Source organism: Ixodes scapularis, unplaced genomic scaffold (assembly GCF_016920785.2).
Source record: "Ixodes scapularis isolate PalLabHiFi unplaced genomic scaffold, ASM1692078v2 PGA_scaffold9__187_contigs__length_104089568, whole genome shotgun sequence".
NCBI lineage: Eukaryota > Metazoa > Arthropoda > Arachnida > Ixodida > Ixodidae > Ixodes > Ixodes scapularis.
This window is the reverse complement of record NW_024609884.1, coordinates 74,172,174-74,191,402: the sequence shown is the minus strand read 5'-3', so window position 1 is coordinate 74,191,402 and position 19,229 is coordinate 74,172,174. Positions and strand designations below refer to the sequence as shown.

Below are 19,229 nucleotides of genomic sequence, written 5' to 3'. Positions count from 1 at the left end.
ATCGCGACAATGATCAAGGCACATGGTCGGCCCTTGTTTCTCGAGGAGCACGGAGGAAGGCCATCGCACCAGCACCACTCGCTAAACAGGCAGGAAAAGCAAATATTAAAATAACGACTGTGATCCTAAGACCTCGGGAGCGCATTAAAGTCTCGGATATCTCACCGAGAGAAATGAAATCCGGGATTGCCGAGACAACTGGCGACTTCACATACGAAAGAGGATATCAAATCCGGGTACAAAACTTTTCTAACACCGTGGCCGTGGATATTTGGCAACCGCACCTAGTGGACCATTTCCTCGACCTAACGTCCATTAACACGCCGACCAAGGACATTCCGATCCAGGCGTTCCACGCCGTGGGCGGAGATCAAGTCCAGGGTGTGATATATGGCATTGATCCGAACGAAGACCCGGAACAATTGCTCCCGAACCTTGCCAGCACCACACACTGGATCCTAGCGGCGAGGCCCATGGGTAAGAACAGTAAGGCGGCCCTGGTTACCTTTGAGGGCAATAGAATTCCACGGCGCGTCTGGTACCACAACATTGTGAGGCGGGTCTTCCCGTACCGGCCCAAAGCGGTCGTATGCACCCACTGTCATAGGATCGGCCACAAATCTGAAATCTGCCCCAACGCACAAGAGCAGCGATGCCCGGATTGCGGACGCGAACATATACTTACCGACGGTGGTTGTGAAGAGACTACCCCACAATGCCGAAATTGCGGGAAAGCTCACCTGGCCACCGATTCCTCCTGTCAAAAATGGAAAGATGCAAACAAGCAACTTCGAATCAAGGCTAAGCCAAAGCGCAAGTTTACGAATACCAAGGCACCAGCAGGGCAGACGAGACAATCGCAGACCACCCCAATGCTGAAGGAGGATACTGCGGAACAAAGTCGGCCCAAATCAACAACCAAGAGGAAGGCGACAAACTTGGGCCCTCCGCCACCACCTCTAACGGACGAAGAGTTCCCAGCGCTGCCACAGCACGTAGGAAGTGAATCAAAATCAAGCAAAGGCCAGGGGGATCATCGGGTAGACCAACTGGCCGACGAGATGAGGAAGGCCCTTAAGGCACCAAGAAAGCAGACGCCACCTCAGCATCAAGATAAGCCGGCACCAGGGCGACAACCGGGCCGAACCACACACACCGATCAACAACAGGAGCGACACCAGAGCCCAGCCAAACAGATCACGAAGAACCGAAACAAAGCCGTAGCATTCACCTCGCAATCAAGCCAGGCAGATATCAGACCTAACTTCACCCTGGACGACATCAGGGACATCATACGACAGGAGATCAAAGAAATTCTTCGGAAAGAACTCCCGAACATGATCAACCCTATTGTACAGGAGGTTGTCCATGCCTTACTGCAAAGGCAGACGACTAGCTTGGCAACAACCAACATTAATCCACCAAGCAATACTAATCAACATGGGCACAGCTAAGCCCAAGATGGGAATCCGGGGCCCCGCTCCACGGCCCCCTTGTGTTGTACAGTGGAACTGCCATGGACTCGCTGGCAAAGTGAGTGAGTTAAACAAAAGACTCCTAACTATCGAAAAACCCGCGGCACTGTTACTGCAGGAAGTGGGGGGGATAGACAGGACTATCACGGGGTATAAAGCATATATGACACCGACCATTAAGCATGCTGTGCGAGGGAAAGTTAATCGTTTAGCGGGCACTTCGGTGGCCAAAGGTCAGGCGGCAGTACTCGTGGACTCTAACTTACCACAGGCGGAGATAGACATGTCTCACTGGTGTAACAATTATCATGAAATAGTTGCGGTACTGATAACGATCGGTACACGAAAACTGGTGGTAGCATCCGTGTATGAGCGTCCAGGCTACCAGGTGCGAGGCAATGTAGCAGCGTGGGTACCATACCTCAAACTTGCGGCGGGATCAATTCCCATCATAATCGAAGGAGATTTTAACGCTCCACACACGATGTGGGGTTACGATCGAGACACTCCGAAAGGTGATGAGATAGCTGCTGCGATGAAATTGAACGGCTTTCGTCTCGCGAACGATATCAACATGCCCACGCGCATTGGCATGCATGCGCGGCAAAAGAGACACTACACCGGATTTGACTTGGACTACCCGAAATGTGGACCTCCAATGGCAGCTTGGTAACAACTGTATGGGCAGTGACCACCTCCCAATAACTCTCAGGCTCACGCAATTCGTGGGAGTACGCAAGCGTGTGTACAAAAGAGTAAAATGGGATGATTTCAGGAGGGCCCTCCAGGAAAGCACACTGGAAGACGGGGGACTCATTGAGAGGTTTCAAGCAGCTCTTAGGGGTGCAACCCAGGACATTAAGGTCAAGGAAGGGGACCCGAACCCGGATTCCCACCTTCTTAACTTATGGGCCTCCAGAGTCGATGCCTTGGAGAAGTACAAGAAAGGAGGAAAGACCCCTACGCTGCGAGCCAAGCTCAATCGGGCATCGGCAAAAGCAAAACTTTACACGAACACCTTAGCAAGGCAGGAGTGGCAGGACTATACAAGCTCCTTCGACGGCAAGACTGGCCTGGACAAGGTATGGCGAACTTTTCAAGCCATGCAGGGCGGAAAGAAGACACGGACGGCGGCGCAGAACATCGCGCTGGCGCTACAGGTGTCCGAAGACAAGGTGGCAGCCGACGCCGGAGACCTCTTCTTCCCGCCCCCAGCGAACCCAACACCCGCCGAGTGCTACGAGATTCTAGATTACGATCCTGCGGACCCAACTAGTGCTCCTTTTACCATGGGGGAGTTGATCTCAGCACTCAGCAAATGCAAGACCCGAAGTACTCCCGGCCCAGACGGCATTACATATTTGTTACTGAGGAACCTTCCCGACAAGCACACAGCAGAACTTCTAGACTGGATAAATCAAATCTGGAGTACGGGTCAGATCCCAGAAGACTGGAAAACATCATGGGTGATCCCCATTCCCAAACCAGGCAAACCCATGACGACCCTCGCCAACATGCGGCCCATTTCGCTTACGTCACACGTCTGCAAACTGACGGAACGAATGGCACTGCACAGAATCCAAACCACCCTTGAGAATAACGGGACCTTTCACTACACACAGACGGGATTCCGGCGGCACCTCGGTACCCAGGACAGCCTCTTAATGCTCTACAACGACGTGCTGGAGACACCTTCACGAGTCGATCGACGAGTCATCGTCGCTGTGGACGTAAAAAAGGCGTTCGACTCTGCGTCGCACAAATCTATCATCGAAAGTGCAGCGTCTCATGGCATCCGGGGTGCACCGCTGAACTTCATCAAATCTTTCCTCCGAGAAAGGAAATTCACCGTCAAAGTCGGGAAGACCGAAGGCCCGAAGTCGCCATGCGGCGTCGGGGTCCCGCAAGGGGCAGTGCTTTCCCCAACACTGTTCAATCTCGTCATGGCTGACCTACCACGCCACCTAGCCGAGATCGAAGGTCTCGGCTTTACCATCTATGCAGATGATATTACCATCTGGACAAAAGGTGGAGCGGTGGGAGGGCAAGAAGAGGTACTACAAAAAGCTCTTGATACCATCACCAACTACCTCGACTCCGTGGGGATGGCTGCGGCGACTGAAAAAACACAATATATCGTTGTAGGGAACTTGCGGATCCAGGCTCAGTCAGAGACCCAGAACATCCGACTGACGATGAAGGGTGAGGAAATCCAAAGGGTCAAGAACATTCGTATTCTGGGCTTGTTCATTGATGAAAACGGAAAGGCGTCGACTTGGATGAAAAGGACTGTCCAAACCTGGAAAAACACACTCCACCTCATTCGCCGGGTAGCCACCAAGAGATGGGGAGCCACAGAGGGAGTGACACGTGCCCTAACTCTGGCACTCCTTGCCTCAAAGGTGCTATACGCCTATAACTACAACCGACTTACGCAGACTCAAGAACTCCGGCTAGAGCGACTCAAGCGAGAAGCAATGCGCGTAGTCAGTGGGCTTCCGAAATTCACAAAAATTGAAGACTTACATATTCACTCCAGACTTAACACCCTTAAAGAACGAGCGGAAATGCTGAAGACGGCCCAACTCGATCGTCTTAGATCCACGGAACCGGGAAGGGCTATCCTCCGCCACGTCGGCTACGACACGGACAGCCTCCCTCAGATTCCGCTTCTCAGCCTAGAAGAAACAACAATCCAGCTCACCACCCTCGCCCCGCTGCCCCGGAACATGGGCAAGGATTACGAAGCGCGGCGACAACATCGGGCTAGGGAACATGAAGTCTTTGTCAAAGACTATACAGTCGACACGACTAACTTGTTCGTCTACACGGACGCAGCAATTGCCAAAGACGACCAAGCGAGCATTGGAATACATATATTAAATACCATGACCACATCAAGCCGCCGAATCAATGAAGAACGGAGTACGAAGGAAGCGGAACTACAGGCGATCCTTGAGGGTGCACGTGAGGCCGTGCGTCAACAGAATGCAAACACGGATCCGTTCGATTTTATATGGGTCTTCACCGATTCCAGAGACGCCTACGCTGAGTGCCAGGACGTCAGCTCATACAACACGACGGTCCGCCAGCTGAGGGCACTCGCTCAGCTCCTCGCACTCGATGGGCGAACACTTCAGGTTGGGTGGGTGCCGGGTCATTCCGGCATCCACGGAAACGAAGAGGCCCACAACTCGGCCAAAGCAGCGCTAGAATCTGCGCCGGTGCTTCCAAATCAGGACCAATAGGTTGTCAATCGTGAAGGAGAAAATAATGTCCTACCCTTCAACCCAGACGCATTTCTGTCCCTGAAAAGGAAGCATCGAAGGGAAACCCTCGCTGCCCCAATTCCACCAGACCCTCAAGGAACCCTACCGACACGCTTCAGTCGGGCCGATAGGGTAATCCTGCGGCGTATTAGAACCCGCACCGCCATGACTCCGGCTCTTCGGTATAAGTTTGGCCTCACAAGACGACGAGGACACCCAGACGACCCGCCACCCGTTGTCACAGGGGAGCGCGACCGGTGTAAGTCCAGACAGCAAGCTACGCTGGGGGAGCACCTTGTCTGGGGATGCACAGCGACAGACCGTATTCGCCGAAGTGTCATCCGCGGACTACCACATCAGCTTCGTCCTACAAACTTCCAAGAATGGACGAGTCCCGACGGCGAACAAGCAGACAGAGAGGCAGTGCTTCAGTCCCTCCTGAAATTCATTCGGGAGGCAGGCATTCGCCATCTATTTTAACATATTTTCATCCGACATCATCCCCATCGCTCATCTCCTCCCACAAATGATCTGAGATCAAGGTGGTGAGGGCATCAATAAAAACAAAACGTGAACAACAACAATCATTAAAAACCTAATTACATTTCCAAAAAACCATTTAAATACAAGATACAAATACAACCAAATGTATTTGGTCTCCTCCCAAATACTTTTCCAAATACATTCCTCAAAATTTGCGTCAGCGACTTCAGGGCGCCTGCAACGGGTTTCTGGGTATCTCATTTTAATTTTGCATCGCACACTCGGGAGTTAGTGTGTGAGGCTCTAGTAACATAATAGAAATATAATCACAAAAAAATGTAATCAGCTTGGACGTGATAACTGAAAAAAGTACAGAGCTTCAAGCAGCTTTTTTTGTCGATTACATTTAGGTATAGACCAACAAAGAACCGAGACAACCAAGACGCGTAGCACTAGCCAGAGAATTTTTTATTGTTGTAACTCGCACCAGTTACGAAAATCCGGACGACCCGCGCATTTAGAATGCTCCAGGCAAAAATATGGATGGAAATCAGGCTGGAAAGCATCACAAGTTCTAACAGGCACTTATTTAGCCAGTATGCCAGTGAACGTCGATTTCGTCACTATTCTTGCCCTGGACTAGCATCGTAATCACCAAGTCACTAAATGCTTGTGCTTCATTGAGACACTGCATTCGGTGCAGAGCGTAGTTTTCTTCCTGCTCTGGACACGTCTTAGGATGAGCAAAATGAGTCGTGGCAATAAATTTGAGGGATGTATTTTTGCCCACAAAATTGTATTTAATTACAATTGTATTTGAAATACCCACGTTTTAGTATTTAAATACACACGTCAAATACATTACCCAATTTGTAATTAAATACAGATGCAAAATACACAAAGTATTTGAAATACGTATTTCAAATACTTGTATTTGAAATACTGCCCATCGCTGGTCTACGGTGAAGGAGTTGAAGAGGCAGTTCCAGACGGAAACAAGACGGGCAGACAAGCTTCAAGAGAGACTTCAGGAAGTTCTCAACAGCACGAGTTTCGGGAGATCTGACAAGCTGTTTCAGCCCATTAAAGGGAAACTGAAGCGGTTCTCTATTTGAGAAAAAACATTTCAATGGCCTTCATTCTACCTCCAGGATCAGGAATATCAAGATTATTTTTCAATTTGGTGCACGGAGGCTTCAGAAATTAATTTTTAAAGTACCGCCGAAGCCCCTCCTTCTCGGGGCGTGACGTCACACTAGGAGCGTTCGGAATATCTGCTCTCGCGCATCTTCAGCGCCTGTCAAAGCTATGCACGCGCACTCTTGCTATTTTCAGAAAGGTCAGAAAGAGACGTCACGACTGGTGTCAGTGCGGGAAAATATACCTGGCAAGCTTGCCGTTGCACGCGCTGAACACACGAGCGACACGCGCTCGGAGGCCCGAAGATCCTAGTATGACGTCACGACTGGTCGAATGTTTTTTCGCTTTTTCTCGCTTTTAGTTGCATCTTCGGGGAAAACAAAAGTGATATTCAGATTCACGGGATAAAAATACGCCAGAATTCACCTCTAACTCGTTTTTTTCAAGAAGTGTTTCAGCTTCCCTTTAACTACGAGGAGCGCCAGTGCGGTGACTCCAGCAGCAACAATACTCCAATTTCTTCTCCTTTTTTTTCTAGGGGGGGGGGGGGGGGGGGGGGAAGGGGGCGTGTCTGTTTTGCAGACGCTCGTTGCAAAGAGCAAGCGCCGCATAAATACATACATACATACATACATACATACATACATTTCTTGTTTCCGTACTTTCTAAACTGCACGTGCTTCTTTTCTGATCTAAAATGCTGAACAAAAACTAATTTTATACAGAATTGAAACGGCTCGCGCCACTTATATTTTGTATTTCGACTAAAACCAAGCTTGTAGCGGCTCTGACCAGTAGTAAGCCGAGGACCAAACACGTCACATTTCGCGCGCTTTCGGCAACGCGGGTCGCCCCCGTAGGTGGAGGAGGTTTCCGCGTCGTCCGGTTAAAATATGACGCACTGATATTTAGTTGCTCTCTCCGTGCCCGCTGGCTTGCCCGAACCCCAAGAGACGTGGAAATCGCAAAAAAAGGTAGACGCTTAAATATGATTGCAGGGCCCCTTTAACGAGCCCAATGTACCCCAGCGATCCCAGCCAACTGAGCACCACGTGACCTCGAGCTCCGCGAAGCGCAAGGCAAAACCGGAAAATCGCATTCACTCAATACCGGAGTGACTCAACACAACCTAGACAGAAGGCCTCTTCATGGTCTCCTCTCCTTCTATGAAACGTCCTCAGAGTCGGATCGCGCTAACTCGGCTATTGGGCCCGAGCCCGACCTTCGACGCGCTGACTCGACAGGAGCCCCAGCTGAACACTGACACAGCACTCGTGCCCAATCTCAGGCCTCGATCAATCTGACTGCGATGACGCGTGCGGAGGCCTTCTGTCTAGGTGGTGTTGAGTGACCCGATGGGTTGTAGCGTCCGCTTGATACACTCAGCTATCTCGGCCTTTTTGTTTGTGTGTGTGTGTGTGTGTGTGTGTGTGTGTGTTTTTGCAGGTTGCACGGGCTATTTCCTCTCTTAACGCGATTGCGAAGACTATATGTATTATGCACTAAGTGTCTATTTTACCCTAAGTGTGAGGGAAGCCGAAGACACGAACCCGTCGTTCCTATCATCTATGGCCTGCACTGACATCGAGCCATCCGCCATTGTGGTGGCCTAGCTACTGAGGACGTAACCTTTTGCAGCATAAATTTTCTACTCTCGCTCTTCTTTTTTATTTGCAACAGTGATGGAATGGGCAATGGACTTTCTGTAGCAAATTTGGTAGCAGGCAAAATATTGGTTTGGCGGCAGCCACTAACGCTTTTGGAGCAGATACCAACCTGTGTTAGTAGGTCACTTCAAAATGTGATTGCATCGCTAAATGAGGTCACATCTGTAAACGATTAAGAGTTTCTATTTGACGCTGAAGAATATTACTTATTATCTTTCATAGTAAGAATAGATGCAAAGGAATAATAGTCTTTTTTTTTTCTAGATAATGCTGAAACCAAAGTGGGTTCCATTTGCAATCGGTATTAAAAAAAATATTTGAAAAATGAGTGATAGAGCAACACCTCATTTGAGAGAAAGCCTCTCTCTCCTCCCCACTGTTATGCTCAGTAGTTAATATAGCGTGAAAATTCCCGTAAAATGTCGGCAAAAATCAGCATATCCGCTAAAACGTCTATGTAGACGTTTTAGCGGATATGCTGATCATCAGGAGCTTAAAGACATTGCAGCCGCTCTCGCCTTGCCAGATTCGTTGCAAGCTACATAGGTCCTCGGACAGTATTCGACGCTTTTTGTCGTTATTCGTGCACCTATGACCGAGCAATGGTGCCCCGATGACCGGGGGACTGTCGCCATCGAAGCCCGTGGCTCTAATTAAGTTTGCGAGTTTAAAACAGAAAAGAAAGCGCGAACGAAGTTAGGGCACTGCAGACACCCAACACCGGCCAAGCCTCTCATCCGGGACTTTCACTCTTTCTACACAACCAGCAAGGGGTAAAGCGCCGGTAGCCCTTTTCCCTTTTCTCTCTCGCCCTCTTTCAGTAAAACGCCTATAGGGGGCGCCGCCACCAAACAAACATGGCGGCTGGGAACAGGTAGCGTCGTCGGTTCGGCCAACACCTAGACAGCTTTAAAGCCTGTGCGTTACGTCACATGACGTCACGTCCGGGGGTGCTGCATGGGCGCTGATTGGATGCGAGTGCCGCGTCAGCGTTCGCGTGGGACTACGATAGGAAACGAGCCCCACGAGCAAACGCTGACGCGGCACTCGTATTTAATCAGCGACCGTGCCCGACCCTTGGACGTGACGTCATCTGACAACGCGCAGGCTTTCTGTCTAGGAGGTGTTGGTTCGGCCGGGCCACCTGAACGGCTGGCGCATTCGATTTAACAGATTTTCTTTTGTTTAATGACCTATTTTACAGCTATTTGAACTGCGGCGGCCAAGTGTAGCCGGTGCACCTAAACTTGCAGAGCATAGTTTTGTTTTCCCGGTGTTTTTTTTTTCTTTTCATGTCAAACTTTTGTTTCAGATATTTCGTTCAAAACTGAAAGTATGGGCTCCGGAGAGACGGCTAATAGACTCTAATCAGTTGTGATCAGCTAAGGAAAGCGGCGATGACTACAGAATTGTTCCACCGAGAGTAATTTTCAGCTAACTCGCATGCCTCGACCATGCGACTTGTCTTTCCGCGAAATCGAGCTTTTGTGCGTATCCGAGTTTAAGAAACAGCTCCAGTTGTCTGCTCGGTCAACAACACAGGCTGCAGGAAAATTACGAAAATTAAGCAAGCGCTTCTTGAGCCAAGGAGCATGTTAACCGGCTGGCGCCCCACTAAGCAGCTGATACTCGTATTTCAATTCAAATTTTAGTAGCGATCGAGACTCATTTCGACGAATATGCGGGTTATGTATTATATTACGTACTATATCCCACTAAAGCGATATTAGTATATTCTTCGGGTTGAAATATGAGCTTAGTTGACTTGCTATTAGGGGAACTGCTGAATAAAGGTATATTTGATTCTAGCCGGCAGCACGGAGACGAATGCGGACAAACTGAAGAGAGTCTTCATAGGAGATTCACGTAGAACCCTTCTGCATTGAACTTGACTTATCCTGAATAAGAATTTATTTATTTATTTTATTTTTTTTTTTTTTTGTGGCCGGACATCTTGAGCAATGTAGACGTATACTGCTGCTGGCTTCGACGGGGGTATAATACAGATATTGGAGGCGCGATACATCATAATATCGTGACAGCTCCTAACTTTGTGAGACGCATCCCCCACCGTTTGAAAGGAGACAATTTCCCTCATTAATCGTATGCAGAGAGCAGGGTTTCCAGAATCAACTAATTGCGAAATCAGCCCAACTCCTTCGGTGTGGTGAGGAGGCTTTATCGGCAAAAAGCAGCCAAGATAAATAGCCAACGCACCGACCGGCGTGGGTGGCTCAATCTTGAAGCTAATCGAACACAACCAAACTCAGGAAAAGCAGCTATCGAACCTTCCCATTCACTTGACTGCAACATTGATATTTCCTTCAGTGAACCACCTCGTCTGTCGTCCTCAGTCTATTGTTCTACATCCTTATAAAGCAACCACTTATCAGTTACCAAATAGTCGTCACTTTGAATGTGATTCGAGACAGACTAGAAATCAACGTTTTTCAGTGATTCCTCCCTATCCAAGAAATCGAAAGCACGCGACCGTGTGTTGTGGAGTAAACTGGCTTTCACACACTTGATGAAAGGAAACAATCTACTGAGGCTTTACCACACTAATGAACCCTCGGGCAAACTTAAGAAATATTCGGACCTTCGACAAATTACATTATTCGCCACCGCGCCGACAACCCGTGTCTGCGAAAGCCGCCAGAGACGCGGAGAGGCTCAAAGCGACCTGTTCCGGCTGGTTCCCGGTTTTCCCGCTTGGTGCCGTCCGTTTTCCTGGAGTCGCGAATTGACTGCTGCACGGGAACTATCTTGATTTACCGTCTTTATTCAAAATTCAAGTAAGTAAAGACCCGCGTTTTGTCTCCTTTCTTGGAACAACCTTTTGAAATTAGGGGTCAGCCTACAGTCAAGTCCAAAGAAGGCCGACCTGTACTAGTACTTAGCATAATTTCCGAGCCAGTCGCGCTAAACCATGCGCTCCCCCGCGTCAAGCGCTGCTCCGAGCACTCCGGTGCAAAGCGGTGAAGCTCGACGCGCGCGCGCGCTGGTGTGCGGCAGTGAAGGTTGGCGGTAGCCTCGCCATGGAGGCAGTGGCGGACACGATAATCAAGTTATACCACCAGGAGTAAAATACTCCGGGTCCGTCTTATTACAGTAACCGCAACCCCACTATTTTGCAATTTCTCTCGCGACTTTTAGCTACAGCCGACATAATCCGTAAATTCGGTCGATGACGGGGTCAGCGTGATTTAGAGCTTGTTTCCTTTCCTTTTCTATTTGCGCTTGTCTTATCTCTCACGCTTTTAGTTTTGTTTCATCTTAAATCAAAACGCAGGTGGCGCTACGAGTCAATGGAACCAATCACGCAGTGTCAAAAGCGCGACGTCATGGCCTTCGACAATTATCTGTACGTGCTATTTTATTGGCTAAACCGATCAAGCACTGCGAATGCCCCTAAACTTGCACTTTTAGTGTGTGTTCGTGACTATATGTGTTTGAGCCTTTGACTGTGTTCTGACCTAAGGTGAAACGTAGGGTAGAGACGCTGTGAAATAGCAAATACACATTTGTACCATTTTCGTTCCTTTGTACTGCTCTAAATATTAGGATCGACCAATAATAAAAAAAAAATGTTTTTCTTCGTTCGAGCTCATTTCGGCGCAGGTACGGGGCAATTCTTAGCAAAAATGGCGCTTTGGCGCGCGCGCATTCGCGCGCGCGGTTCGGGATCTCGGAGGCCATGGGTGCGCCGAACATAATGCGGACGCCGCGTCGGACAGACTGTCATCACCTGAATGTGTTTCTTCCACCGTGGGTACAACAAGAAGCGGTGAGCGAGGGAATGCGGGACCACCGCTAGGAGAAACAAACGGAGCGGTCGGCTTGGGAGGGACCCGATACTTGGGCGCCTTCTATCCCCGTGTGAGTGAAGCGCTCGGTGCGCCGAACATGTGGTCGCCGCGTCGGACAGAGTCATCACCGAAATGTTTCTTCCACTGTGGCCTGGCGTGCGCTCGCGGGCAAACTTCTCCGAGAGAACACAGTCACAGCGACGTATACGATGGGTACTCGAACACGACGGGATTCCGGAAAACGAGGCAGCGCACGAGGCGGCCCGGTGTGAGATGCGAAAGCTCTCCTTGAACCCGACTGCGCCGACGTACGCCCCCGCTCAATCCCCGAACCCGGAACAACCCAAGACGTACCCCCCCGAATGCCTCCGACGAGAACGGGACAGGAGACCCAGAGAACTGAGAACCCTCTGGGAGCCCAAACACGAGCCGATCCGCGAGGGCGCCTTCCCAAGTCGCGAAATGGTAAACCTCCATAAGGTGTTGCAATCGAGGGATGAACTGCGGGTCCATGCAGCGTGGGCAGCGTGGGTCGGGCGGGACCGTGTAAGGCTCTGCTTTCCTTAGAACGCTAAGTTCAGTGTAGATTGTTCTAAGGCTCTGGAGGTCTTGCCCCCGGGGCAACCGTCCCGCGAACATGCGACAATGGACAGATCCTAGCGGTGACCCCGACAGAAGTATACCCGGATCCTACGGTTTCTGCTGGACTATCCGTCCCGTGGAGACCTGAGGGTCTGACTCCACGTTACCGAACTTCACAAAAGGGGCCAGGGGGCTGAAAAAGCCCGACTATTGCCAAAACCCACATGCACTCATCAATTAACCACCGCACATCATCAGGCACCAAGCAAAATTTGAAAGCGAGGCCAGGTCTTCGGGAGTCCGAGCTACCGCCTGAGCGCGAGGGTCAAAGATCGCGTAATCTCTTTGGACCAAAAACGTTACTGACCAACTGCTTTGGATACGCCCTCGAAAGCTCCTGCCACCGGCTTTTGAGACCTGCACTTGGGCTGCGGTTTCGTTCTTCGACCTGCCACGCCATTCTTAACGCGCAGTCCTCTTACCAATTACCACCTGCCCGGTTTTAAACCGGCATAATCTTCTTTTTTTTTGATAGAAAGTCAGTTGCCGGTCTGTATCTAAAACCGGCTGTCATTTGCCAGTTTTTTTCAAATACCCAAACGAATTCTTTTTTTTTTTTTGGTGGGGGGGGGGGGGGGGGGAGGTGGAGGGGGTTATAATTAATTATGTAGTGTCTGTCTCCCTCGAGGAGGTAATGAGCAAGGAACTTCCTCCCTTACCCGATAGAGGGTGTAAAAGTTGCTTGTTCCACCCTTTTGGGTAAGAGTGTAGAGGGTTTTCGCGATTTGCCAAAGGAGATCGGAGAATGGCGAGCAAGCAGACATGTACAGGTTACCCCAAAAAAGTAACTAAATACCGTTACTCGCTCAAAAAGCAACTAAATACGTTACTCGCTACCGATTCTCAAAAGGAACGCGTGAGTTACCTCAAAACTAACGAGTTACTTTTCACGTTACTTTGACAACCGAATACACAACTTTTTGTTTCATGGTCTATTGTTTTCTTTTAAGTAGACGTTACTCTTAAGCTGTAGCTGCCTCTCAAAGTTTTCATCAGTTATGTTTCCCCGCTTCCTTGAAAAAAACATCTCCGGCGACGCTGAAGAGTCGTTCTACCGACGCGCTCGAAGGAACAACAGTGTTATTCTTCAGGACGAGCTGGTGAATCTTCGGGAACTGCGCGTTCATTGAGGACGGCGGGTAATGGGGTTATGTACCTTCCCGAGTTCGCAACCTCCGGGCTTACATTCGGTCCGTACCCGGTTCTAGACGGTTCAACCAACGAACCTTATTGTTCGCTGGGTGAAGGTCAGAGTTCAGTCAGTGCCTGACCCGACGCGTTCAGAGATATACGTTGGAATACTGTCATACTGTTTAGCTGTTTTCGGGTGGCCCATCTGCCTTTGTGGCAACAGACGCATACTCAGGATGGAATAAACAATCGAGGATTTTTAGACGTTGTTGTACACGTTACTCCTCAAAAGTAACGAGATACCATTAGTCGTTACTTGGCCTTCAAAGTAACTAAATACGTTACTCGTTACCGAAAATACTAACTAGTAGAAGTAACTCGTTACTTGTAACGCGTTAAGTACACTACATGTCTGCGAGCAAGACATCCCTTTAAATTTAGAACACAATCCTTTTGTAATTCACGATTCGAGAGGTATTAAAACACGCTCGCATTACACGAATTTACGAGTGACCAAAACTTCAAGCCATAGGCTCGTGCCGGTGCTCGTGGTCGATAACCGCGTTCACCACCAAGACATCCAAAACTAGCAAGTTTTGAAAATAATAGATTTACGCTCGAAATCTCCTCGCCGAGTATCATGCTCAGAGTCTTAGGGGTCCCATATTATATGAGCGAATGACGTTTTAGCGAATAGCGACATTTGAGCGAATCGACGTTTTAGCGAATAACGGGGGCGCGCGTTAACCCATCCGCCGCACTGCGCTTTCGCCGCTTCGCCCCGGCGACAGTCTGCGGCGGCTCACTACAAAAATGTGAACCCATTTGGCCCACCCGAAAACGCCGCTTCGCGGCGTCAGACTATTCGCTAAAGTGTCATTCGGTGAAACGTGGGCGTTCGCTGAAACGTCATTCGATCAAGTGAGTGCCTCCCGAGTCTTAGAGCCATTTTTACATTGAAGCGTTATTTATTTCGCAGCCATTTTTATGCAAACAGCAATGATCACACCTCCACCTGCTGCACAGGATGAGTGTGTGAGATTTTAGTTTTTCGGAGCTTTAATTTGGAATAAATGGCATACATGATACATCTATGTACGTTATTGAGTTCAGTGTTGTGTATTCGTCGCGTACTTACATGTGATATGGTGTATTAATAGATCTATGTCAATTGATTCCACTTTGGGAAACTCGTGTCAAAATAAATTGAATTTCTGAATGTCAACACTGCGCCTTTCTTTTTACCAGTTCAATCTCACGTAACCCCACACCAACCGGCCGGAATAGCCGGTTTCTTCTTCGAGGAAAGGTGGCAGCCTTCTTTACCATGTCAAGGGCCGTAAGCGAACGATGTCGTCGCCCCTTTATGCACAACCATAGCCTCCTCTATACTCACGAAGCCTGACAGTTCGACGACGGAGCTATATAGGGCCCGGTCGCAGATTTGGAGCACGAGGATCTTCTAGCACAGAGCATCAAAGAGCCATTTCTTGGAGGGGAACTTGGACGTCAGCAAGCAGCTTTTGGAGCGGCGAGTACCTATAAACACACTTGTTCGCTCGCGAGACGTGTATTTCGGCGTCTCGCCGTAACGGGACGCCCAGTCACGTGGCTCTCCTCTCATCCGTTGTCAGCCGTTCCACCTTTTCCATTTCGGCAGCCGCTTCTTCTGGCGGTCTGCCAGGCTTTGTCAGTGTATGGCTAAGGCACAACATGCGCGGCAACCGTCGACGTTTGGAGAGCAGAGATTGGCCCTCCGAAGACGCGGATCGAGGGACGGTGAGCTGGCCAGTGGCGTCGGAACAAGGAGGAGGGGGAAGGGGGCGAAAGGTTGCCCTTCTCCCCAGACAGTTGAGAAATTTAATTGGAAGATGCAGGGAAAGGGGCGCGAAATCGCTGTCGCCTCCCCACCTCGACCGCTGTCGCCCCTCACCACGATCGCCATCGAACCCCCCCACCCCCCCCCCCCCCCCCCCCCCCCCAACAAAACGGTTGTCATGATAATGATAATGATAATACTTATTTGCACTCAGCAAGAGATGCCGGTGAGAGCAGAAAGACCGAGGGTCCGTGCCAGAGGCCTGCAGCACCAAAAGGAGAAAAAAAAATGAAGGTAAAGAAGGAGGACTGGGAAATCCCTATAGTAAGTCGTGGCCGACACCGCGGAAGCCCCAAAACCAGCCAGCGGCGCAGGCGCCCCACTGCACCCTACAGTCAGTGGTCACGTAGGGCGCTCTGCAACACAACCTGCTCGATGGTCCGCAGCCTCCGCCACAACCCACCCCAGGGCAAACCGGGATGCTACATTACACATTCGGTTCATTCAGCACGCAGGTGTCTGGCGATGGCACTGCAGAACGTTCTACATTCCTCCTTATTTGTGGGGAGATTGTCCGTCAGTTCACAGGGCAGTGAGCGCCATAGGTCTACTGACCGCACCAGGAAAGAGCCTCTATGACGCTCTGTGCGAGATAGAAGGGGCTGTAGGGTCCCTGTACGGGTTTTCCGCACTTGCAAAAGAGGCAGCGATTTTTCGTCAAATTGGAGAACGAGAGCCAGGAGTCGCATCGAGGAGACTTTGCGACAAGTGGACAATGGGGCCCAGTGAACCGCGCGCAGCAGTTGGGCTGTTCCGATATCCCGATAAGGGGTACCAGCGGGGACTGCTGGCGAAGGCTGACGTATGCTGCTCGTCGCTGAACACTCTCCAGAGCAGCTACTAAGTGTACTTGCGCAGGATCCCAAATAGAACTGCAATACTCTAGGTGGGGGAGCACCAGTGCAGTGAAGAGGTGTTTCAGAGTTTGTGGGCCCATTCCCCTGGATACCCGCAGAGCAAAGCCGAGCATCCTTCGGGCTTTGGATAGAACACTGCTGATATGGTTAGTGAAGCGCAACTTGCTGTCAAGGGTTACACCAAGCAGCCTTATGGCAGCAACCCGACGCAAGGGGGTCCCGGCAAGGTTGGGAGCTTGGCGGGAAAGCTGCTGCTGATGGTGGTGAACAAGCACTGAGGTACACTTTGCCTCGTTCAGAGCCGAGCGGTTCATGCGAGACCACCGGACGACAGCGTTGAGGTCTTCTTGCAGGCGTGGGTAGTCAACGCTGGGACGAGCTACCGGCATAATCAGGGTCAAGTCGTCGGCGTAGAGCAGGGGTTTGGAGACCAGGTTGACGGTGATGTCATTTACAGAGATGGGCAGTATTTCAAATACATTTGAAATACGTATTTCAAATACTTTGTGTATTTTGCATTTGTATTTAATTACAAATTGGGTAATGTATTTGACGTGTGTATTTAAATACTAAAACGTGGGTATTTTAAATACAATTATAATTAAATACAATTTTGTGGGCGAAAATACATCTTGTTTTTATGCATGTGGTTGTAAGATATAGTCTCCATTCTTTATTCGGCCATGGGGCTTTTTTTCTTTTTCTCCTCTGGCTTTATTTCAAAGGCACTGACCAGAGCAGGAAGAAAACTACGTTCTGCACCGAATGCAGTGTCTCTCAATCAAGCACAAGCGTTTAGTGACTTTGTGATTACGGTGCTAGTCCAGGGCAGGAATGGTGACAAAATCGACTTTCACAGGCAAACTGGCTAAGTAACTGCCTGTGACAACTTGTGATGCTTTCCAGCTTAATTTCCATCCATATTTTTGCCTGGAACATTCTAAATGCGCGGGTCGTCCAGATTTTCGTAACTGGTGCGAATTGCAACAATAAAAAATTCTCTAGCTAGTGCTGCGCGTCTTGGTCGTCTCGGTTCTTTGTTGGTCTATACCAAAATGTAATCCACAAAAAAAGCTGCGTGAAGCTATAATTTTTTCACCTATTACATCCAAGCTGATTACATTTTTTTATTATATTTCAGTTACGTTACTAGAGCCTCGCACACTAACTTCCGAGTGTGCGATGAAAAATTAAAATGATATACCCAGAAACTTGTTGCAGGTGCCCTCAAGTCGCTGACGCGAATTTTGAGGAATGTATTTGGAAAAGTATTTGGAGGAGACCAAATACATTTGGTTGTATCTGTATCTTGTACTTAAATGCTTTTTTGGAAATGTAATTAGATTTGTAATTAAATACATTTTTACGAAGTATTTTGTATTTGTATTTCGATACATATTTGCAAGTATTTTGCCCATCCCTGGTCATTTATAAAGATGTTGAAAAAGGTTGGTCCCAAAACACTGCCCTGTGGTATGCCCGAGAGTACATCAGACCAGGTGGAGGAAGCTCCGTGATAGACAACCCGTTGGCGACGACCACTCAGAAAGTTGGACATCCAGTCAAAACAGCTTCCTGTAAATCCTAGGCGTCGGATTTTCTGAAGGAGTAGGCTATGGTCTACCTTGTCGAAAGCCTGTTTGAAATCTAGCTGGACAACTTCGCAGGGGATTCTGCCATCCAAGCTATTGCTGAGTGTGTTGACAGCGGTGGCGAGAGCGAGTTCACAACTGCGGTTCTTACGAAAGCCGAATTGGTGTGGTGATAGTAGTGCTTCGGACTCCAGATAGTCAAGAATTTCGGCATTGAGAATACGCTCCATTGTGCGGCAGATTATGGATGTGGAAGATATTGGTCGATAAGAGGACACAGTAGAGAGTGCATGGTACACTGCTGCCCTTGTGAATTGGAGTGACGTGTGCCGTCTTCCATTGTCGTGGGACGGAGCCGCTAGAAAGAAGGCTTCCGAAAATTTTACGCGCATCGCGCAGACGTCCTTTGTGCACACACTCAATGTCCTGATCTGCTTGCACCAGGGAGAAGAGGGGTTTCGGGAACGTTCACCAGGCCTTCTCATTATAACCGCTGCACAACAACACACGCCCCAACGTACCGTCCGTTCGTCTTCGATTAAAATTTTGTGGAAGGTACTCAACCAATGCGAAAAAGCGTCAATTTCGAGTTTGTGCTACCTCTGTCGCGCAGTGCAGAAGAGGTGGTGAATAGTAACCATGTTGGATTAGCCTGAGACTGAACTACCCCAGTCTCAGGTTAGCTGAACATTGTTCTCTTTCCCCTTAGAATCAAACGAAGAGCAAATGACTGATATAGATGTAAGCACAAGAGGTGCCTAGCACGTACTTCTGATATATCCGTTGTCTGCTGAAAACGAACAAGCACGTATGGACGTACGCACTTCCACTCGTAATGGGCATTGAAAGTTTGAAAATAGAGTGAGTAGGCAGGCGAGCTGGTTGATGTTACACATTTTTAGAAAAACCGGAGGCGACGAACGAAAAAGGGGACAACACACAAACTGTTTGTATGTTGTCCCCTTTTTAGTCCGTCGTCTTCGGTTTTCGAAAAATGTGTAATTGAAAATTTTTCCGTTCTCTGGCCAGAAGAGGCCGAAAGCTCGTGCCAGAAGGTACCGGTTGGTCTGATCGACTAACCAATGCCACGCCACGTAGATCGTTAAGAAAGGCGAGATTAATCGTCTCGGAAGTACAACCCCGAGCGTTCAAGTTGTCGCTGACAGAAACCGCGGCATACAACCGCAGGCGCACGCTTTCCCCGCAATGGCGGAAACGAGGAAAGTCCGGGAGAGACATGAGGAGAAATACTCCTTTTGGGGATTTTCCAGGCGCCATATGGGGA

At 49.4% G+C, this 19,229-nt stretch overlaps 1 protein-coding gene and 1 pseudogene across 3 annotated transcripts in view; one reads left to right on the top strand and one right to left on the bottom strand.

Annotated features, from left to right (window-relative positions):
- The window catches only part of LOC8053393 (complexin), a 1,077,036-nt gene that overhangs the window by 496,978 nt on the left and 560,829 nt on the right, over window positions 1–19,229 (bottom strand). The gene's annotated exons all lie outside the window — the stretch shown is intronic.
- On the top strand, window positions 1,639–4,737 carry LOC121833804 (annotated as a pseudogene).